This window comes from Paramisgurnus dabryanus, chromosome 2, assembly GCF_030506205.2.
Source record: "Paramisgurnus dabryanus chromosome 2, PD_genome_1.1, whole genome shotgun sequence".
Classification (NCBI taxonomy): Eukaryota; Metazoa; Chordata; class Actinopteri; order Cypriniformes; family Cobitidae; genus Paramisgurnus; species Paramisgurnus dabryanus.
Window position 1 is genome coordinate 21,714,018 of NC_133338.1, and position 7,546 is coordinate 21,721,563.

The window sequence follows — 7,546 nt, forward strand, 5'->3', positions numbered from 1 at the left end:
GGAAAAAGTGGCATCAGTGTATCCATACTTTTAATCACTTTCTTCCAATAGGTGTTGTCAACTGGAGTGCATTTTCCAGTGACTTCAAGGAGATGTATCAACCTATAGGCAACCTATACTATTTAATACTTTAATTGCAGGCGATAGACCCAAGTGCTTGAAAAATCTCCATGCAACATAGCAGCTCTACTTTTCACCACATTAGGGGGGTGCACCGTTCCCAGAAGTACTGCAATACCGGGTCGATGCATGGAGTGGACGGAGCAAGCCCCTATTCCATCTCCCAATTCCAAAAATCAATTTAATATATGGTCCCCGGGTAGGGGACGTATCAGATATTAAACTGATAAGAACAGATACTACACTTGATCTTAGCCAAAAGGCCGAGAAGCGATACCCACAAATGGTCCGAAGTAGGGACCACATTCTTTGAAACCGTAAATAGAAGGACGGTATGGTACTATTACTATTTTCCATTATTTCCATCTTAAATTATTATTTCACAAAATGTGATCACGCGTGATCTAGACTTTCCTATTAACACTTGGAAGATACATTTAAGTTTAAAAATGCCAGAAGTTGCTTTAATAAAGACTAGAAGGCTGTATGGACACTAATGTGACAATGATTCTCCAAATACAGACAATTCTTCCAGTGTTCCAAAATTTACCTAAAGTCATCACAAAACATTTCCAAGAAGGAGGAAACACTTATAATAGAGTAGTGATACAATGCATCAAGACAATAGCAAATGGACAAATAAGCAATTGCAATAAAACCTAGTTTTCAATCAACTTAGCTGGCCAATGCAATACTAACCAACTAAGTTAGTTTAAGAAATTTCAATTAATTGAATGGTATGTAATGGCATGCAATTAAAATTTTAAAATAAGTTTTGTCTGTTAATACAGTGAAATTCAGTTAATTTGGATTTAGCAATGTTTTTTTATGCCATATGCTTACATAAGTTTAAAACAATTACATAAGCTGACTGACTATTAGAATTATCTTTTGTGTCATCTATAAAGGTAATCTAAAATGTATGACTTTAAAAGTGGATTCATGTTGCTATGTGAAGTTATCTTAAAAAAAAAAAAAAAGGAAATAAACGAACCTAATAATCTAAACCATTTATTGGTCAAACCAATGTACAATTCTACACATTAAACTACTGAAACTATTTTCATGTGCAAAATTTAAAGAATTCATAAAGATAAATATACTCATTTACAAGAAAACTACAGATTAATTTAATAATTGCGAACTAAACTAAAGCTTTAAAGTGGGGGTTTAGTGGCAGCCTGTGTTTTACAAAAATAAAGAATCTAACTACCCTTAATAATATTACAATGAACAAACATTGTTTGTTAGAAACAAAATCTTCAAAACCACAGATTTCATGAGCTGAAAGAGCTTTTGAAGAAATCAAATCTTTACTTAAACAACAAAATCAGGGGAGAGCGCGAACGCAGTCCCCCACTACCACAAATTATGCAGTCGAGATTCCCACATTTGGGGAATTCGCAAAGGTCAGCACAGCCGGAGTGCAATGGCTGAGCCTCGCTCTGGGTGAACCACCTTGATGATCATGGTGTCTCCCCTGCCAGGTAAGTATGAGTTGTACATCGACCCTGAAGGGGAGTCACTTTAGGGAACATCAGTTTCGATAAGGCGATATGATAACAAAACTCCTACTGTTGGAAACTTTTTTAGTGAAGACCAGGAAACTTGGATTTTCTTGAGCAGTAGTCTTTACTGCAGAAAGTGATCTTCAAATCAGAGCATAGAGCTCAAGCGCTGCAATCACCAAGTCTGACTTACAGTAGAGCCCTACATTGCATTTATACACATTTTAGGGGGAAGTCACAATAACTTAGGCCATATGCTTACATTAGTTTAAAACTATTACATAAACTGACTGACTATTAGAATTATCGGTCACACTTTATTTTACGGTATCACTGTTAATTATACTTTTAAGTACTAAGTAATAATCATTAACAACACGTACTTACTATTGGGTTGGGGTTAGATGAAGGCAAAAGGTTAGTTTTATGAAAGAAAGATTAAATAATCATTTTTTGACACTGGCACATGCTCTAGTTTTTTAATATATATATATATATATATATATATATATATATATATATATATATATATATATATATATATATATATATATATATATATATATATATATCACCGAGGCTATAGAGAGAGACACAAAGGCACCAACACACATTCAGTCACAAGCAGGCCTGCCCACCTCGCGTGACGCCCAAGGTGGTACTTCAGTCTTAATCGGCCTTCACCACTGATGGTATAGCCCCACCTGTGACCAGTTCAGCACCCAATGTCTCTCCCAGCCTAATCGATACTTGTAATCAAAAAATAGTTTTTTTTCTTTTTGTCCCTATGGGACTCGAACCCTGGTCCTCCTGCTGATACTCGATGGGGACTAACCACTGTACTATTTGTAGTTTCATCGGTTCACCCCTCCCAAAGTAAGACTGTTTATACTAGAATATCTATATATTTAAATATTTATTCATTCATTCAAATTTACACATAAAAAACCCTGAAAAGAGACACATTTACATATTACTCAATACTCCACCAGGTGGTGTAATAATTTCAAGAACTTCTAAACCCTATCTCCAAAACCAAAACTCAAATCTTCAGTTTGCCAATTTTTCTAATTCTATCACCATATAACATACCTACAAATAATGTCATGGACCCACATGCTCAATACTGTTCTAACTATCAGCTCCATCGATCTTCATGAAATAGCTTGTCACAAAGTGCTCAATAAATACTAATTTATAATTAAGTGTTTAAACAAAATAAATCCAAATCAGTGTATCACAAATTTTATACAAAGTCAAAACATGCATTTGCACACATTAAATAGAAAATCAAATCAAATTATAAAAGACCTAATCATGAACTTTACGGAAGAGCTTAATTTGTATGAGTTTTTAAGTTGATCCCACATTCAGTTTATACACATGGTATATTAAGGTTTTAAGAGGCAAATTATCCTATTAATTAGGATATTTAGGGTTAAACGATTTTGGGTCCGAGGAGACTGGGGTTAGGGTCTTTATAAAAAGGCTTGATATTGGGGTTAGAATTTGGGCAAGGTAAGGGGTTAGACCATCTTTCTAGACCCAAAACATGCAAAATACGGATAAAATACACATCATAGGCGTTTAGGTTTGAGGAGATTGGGATTAGAGAAAAAGAGGCCTGATGTTGGGGTTAGGATTTGGAAAAGGTCAGGGGTTAGACCACCTTTCTAGACCCAAAGCATGAATGAAATACCCGTCATAGTAGATGTTTAGTTTTTAGGGACCGACAATTAAAACATTTTACTATACCCAGTTTCCTCATCTGATTAAATCCCTCCGGTGTCCATGTCTTTAACCTTTCTATCCAAATATACCCCCTTTTCCTTCTATGTGCGTCTGTCCACCAGAGGTCCGTCTCCAACCCAGTTATGATCAAATGTTGTGTCTCGTGTGCTAAAATGTACGACCAGATGGGTATCTAGTGTTTGTTTGTTAATTGTATACAAGTGTTGCTTTAATCTTACCATAATACTGTGTTTCATCTCGCCTACATACCTTCTGTTACAATGCCTACAGGTGATCATATATACAACATTTGTAGTATATAGAGAAATGTGTTGTTTTACAGGGCAACCCCTGTCCCCTGATCTAACATACTTTACAGATTGAAAATAAGCAGCCACAGAGGGAGCTTGTTTACGATCCAGGCCTAAGCGTGGACTTCACTAAGATGTCTTTGAGATTAGGATTTCTCCTATATGCAGATATGATTTTTAAAAAAGGTTCCAACTCTCCAACACTCTGTTTAACATACTCAAAATTATTTTTGATCTTGACATTCAATCCCTTAGTTTTTTCAGAGAATATTGTGATTAATGGGATGAAATCCCCAGGATCTGGCTCCACTGGTTCACCCTTTCCCTGCCTCAATTCCTGCAACGCAACTGCTTTGATACTCCGGAGAAATCTCTTAGTATATCCCCTCGGTCTCAAAGCAGTGAAGAGAATTTGTGTGGCTTCATTAAAATGTTGTTCCTGTGAGCAAATCCTATAAAATCTAATTAGCTGAGATTTAATAAGGCCTTTAAATGTATGTTTGGGATGATAACTTGTTTTATGTAGGAAACAATGTACATCCGTGGGCTTAAAAAACATTATTGTTTAAAGTTTCTGCCCAAATAGTTGTCTCTGTATAAAGACTGTAGTGTCCAAAAAGTTTGTGTGCTCATAATGAACATTGCTTTTTAATTCTATATGAATATGATGTGCATTAGCCATGTCCATGAAATGATGGGTTAAGGTTTGGTTTAGGGTTAGTTGCATGTAATTATGCATAATTAACTGTTATTACTATAAAAATTACATGTAGCATGTGTAACAAAGACATTGTAAAATAAATGTTACCGAATTATCTTTTGTGTCATCTATAAAGGTAATCTAAAATTTAGGACTTCAAAAGTGGATTCATGTGAAGTTATCTGTCAATGTTAAAAAAATAAATAAAAAATACAAAAAATAAGGAAATAAACACCACATTCAATGACTGAACTGAGATAAGAGTTTCGTTGCAAAATGAGATAGCAGTTTTTTAAATTTTTTATTCTTTATTTTAAATTTTAATTTTTTTTTTCGTTTGTTGTGCATTCCAATTAATATCAATTCAACAGAAGTTGGTACAGCTAAGTAGCACCATAAAACAAAATACTAACATGATAACATAAACATGTTTTGCAACCAAACAACTATTTTCATGTGCAAAATTTAAAGAATTCATAAAGATAAATAAACTCATTTACAAGAAAACTACATATTATTTAGTAATTGTGAATTAAACTAAAGCTTCAAAGCGGAAGTTTTTGGGGCAGCCTGTGTTTTATGACAATGAAGAATCTAAATACACTAAATAAATTATAAATAACAAACATTGTTTGTTAAAAATAAAATCTTCTATCAACAGAATTCATGAGCTGAAAGAGCTTGGGAAAAAATCAAATCTGTATTTAAAACAACAAAATCAGGGGAGAGCGCGAACGCAGTCCCCCACTACCACAAATTATGCAGTGGAGATTCCCACATTTGGGGAATTCGCAGGGGTCAACACAGCCGGAGTGCAATGGCTAAGCCTAGGCCTGGGTGAACCACCTTCATGATCATGGTGTCTCCCCTGCCAGGTAAGTATACATCGACCCTGAAGGGGAGTCACTTTAATAATAATAATAATAATAATAATAATAATACGTTTATTTTCTATAACACCTTTCCAATGCTCAAGGACGCTTTACAAAGACAGTTAGAATACAGCAAACATTAAACACTTAAATAGAACATAGAAATGGGTAGTAGTCATTTGCTACAGACCAAAACAGAAGCAATAGCAGTTGCACATTGCAGGAGTTCAAGTATTTATATACACACAGAAAGCAGAAGAATTAGAAGACACACATTATGACTGGTAGTACTGTGCAAAGAGATATGTTTTAAGATTTGACTTGAATTCTTGAAGGGATGTTATTGTTCTTTAGGGAACATCAGTTTCAACAAGGCGATATGATTCAAAAACAACTCGTACTGTTTGAAACCATTTTTAGGGAAGACCAGGAGACTCGAGCAGTAGTCTTTACTGCAAAAAGTGATCACCAAAATCAGAGCAAAGAGCTCAGGTGCTGCAGTCACCAAGCCTGACTTACAGTAGAGCCCTACATTGCATTTATACACATTTTAGGGGGCAGTCCCCTAAATGGAAAACAAAGCATTCAACTTTAAACAAAGCATTGAAAGGAAGTAACCCTGCCACTCCCAATCCTTCAGTTTACCAACCCTCAATCCCATCAACATTCCAATCTCACCCACCGTCTCACTCAGACCATTTCATTATCATAGAAATAGGTTCACAAACTTGCATAAGCAAATGGCCACCAACTCACACAATGGAACAACACACAGAAACTTAGGCTGAACTCTGTCTGCAGAGTAAACAATGTGAATAAGTCAAAATTCTGAAGCTGTTTAGTAACTGAGCAAAGAGCCATTTTCTCATCAAACGTTGCCTTAGTGGTTCTCCTATGGTAATATTTTAGTGTGACATTTTTTATGGGCGTTTTGTTCAAGAAGGTTGACTGTGGCTTTAGTGTAGATTAATGTCGTTTTTGATGTTTGAAAGTGCTTGCGTGACAGACATAAATCATTTCATCTCTGTTTTGGCATTGTCATCATTTATGTTCCTTGTGTACCACTTTTGATATTATTGTTTTTATCTCACTTATTTTTTTTCCAGCAGGAGCAACCTCAGGGCGCACTCACACTATCCAAACCAAACCGCGCTCGGGCGCGTTTGACCCCCAAAGCCTGGTTTGATTGACTAGTGTGATCGCTCTGATCCGTACCCGGGCGCAGATTGATTAATCGCGCCGCGGCCGGGTTGCAGAGGTGGGCGCCGGAGCGCGGTTCACTTGGGCTCAGGCGCGGAAGGCTGTGGTGTGAGCGCATTCGCGCCTGAGCGCGATTCAAAAGGTGAAGACGTCAGTTGCGCAACCACTCACCTTCATCTGCCTCCGTAAAAACCTTTTGATGCGTGCAGCAGGGTTATGTGAATGTTCGAGCTGCACACGTGACAGATCAACTAAGCAATATGATGACATGTGAGAGGGCTGGCTGTAATCGCGCACCAAATGACTCCGAATGAAAAACACAGACTTATCATTATGGTGGGTTCCAGTGTTAAGAGAGAGCTTTACTTCCTGCTTTTTTCAAAACAATCGCATCTTAATGACGAAAGCGCGCCCGGACTCAGATCGTTAAAAAGTACAGTGTGAGTGCGGGCACCTGGGGGAGTAGGGAGGGGTGACAATCGCGCTGGGGCATGATTTGGTTTGGATAATGTGAGTGCGCCCTCAGTCTCCCTCCTCTGACTTCGATAAGACTGATACTCGCTTGGGCTTTAAATGACTAGAACTTAAAAATAAGAGCCCTCAACTTTAACCATTTCCTCTCCTCCTTTCTGTTGTCCTTCCAGAATCACACAGCTGTAAGTAGGGTAGTGCAAACAATTGAAGCCACAGAGGAAGAGTCCTTGCCCAAAGGTGACCTAATCATGCAGGCCCATCTTCACTTTGAAGCCTTATGTGATTTAGACTACATTTACTCCTGCGTGTCCTGTGGATACAATCCATCTACTGTGATTATGGACCTTCATAAAAAAGTAGTGTTCAGCATCCCGGGTAAGTTTTTGTAGTTGCATTGGTTCCTATTATAGTTTTATGTTTCTGGTATTAATTAATATTTCCCATAACTGGCTTTGAATTAAGTTTCTTTATATCACAGTGAGTGAAATTCAGTCTCCAGCTGCAACCTATGATGGTCATGTTGACATAGAAGACTTTTGGGATGTAGTAGCAATGGACATAAGCAGAGGGTTTTACCAGAGTAAGTTTTGTTTCTATGTCTCTCACATAAGGGCTGCATGTTATTGTGAT

The 7,546-nt window shown here is 37.0% G+C and overlaps 3 non-coding genes across 3 annotated transcripts; all 3 read right to left on the minus strand.

Annotated features, from left to right (window-relative positions):
• Positions 1-204: 204 nt before the first annotated feature.
• LOC135730927 (U2 spliceosomal RNA) lies at positions 205-395 on the minus strand. Its single transcript, XR_010526138.1, has one exon. It is a non-coding gene; the product is annotated as a U2 spliceosomal RNA (small nuclear RNA).
• Positions 396-1,451: 1,056 nt separating this feature from the next.
• On the minus strand, positions 1,452-1,615 carry LOC135730915 (U1 spliceosomal RNA). Its single transcript, XR_010526127.1, has one exon. It is a non-coding gene; the product is annotated as a U1 spliceosomal RNA (small nuclear RNA).
• A 3,474-nt stretch (positions 1,616-5,089) lies between these two features.
• On the minus strand, positions 5,090-5,253 carry LOC135730919 (U1 spliceosomal RNA). The gene has a single exon (XR_010526130.1). It is a non-coding gene; the product is annotated as a U1 spliceosomal RNA (small nuclear RNA).
• Positions 5,254-7,546: the final 2,293 nt, after the last annotated feature.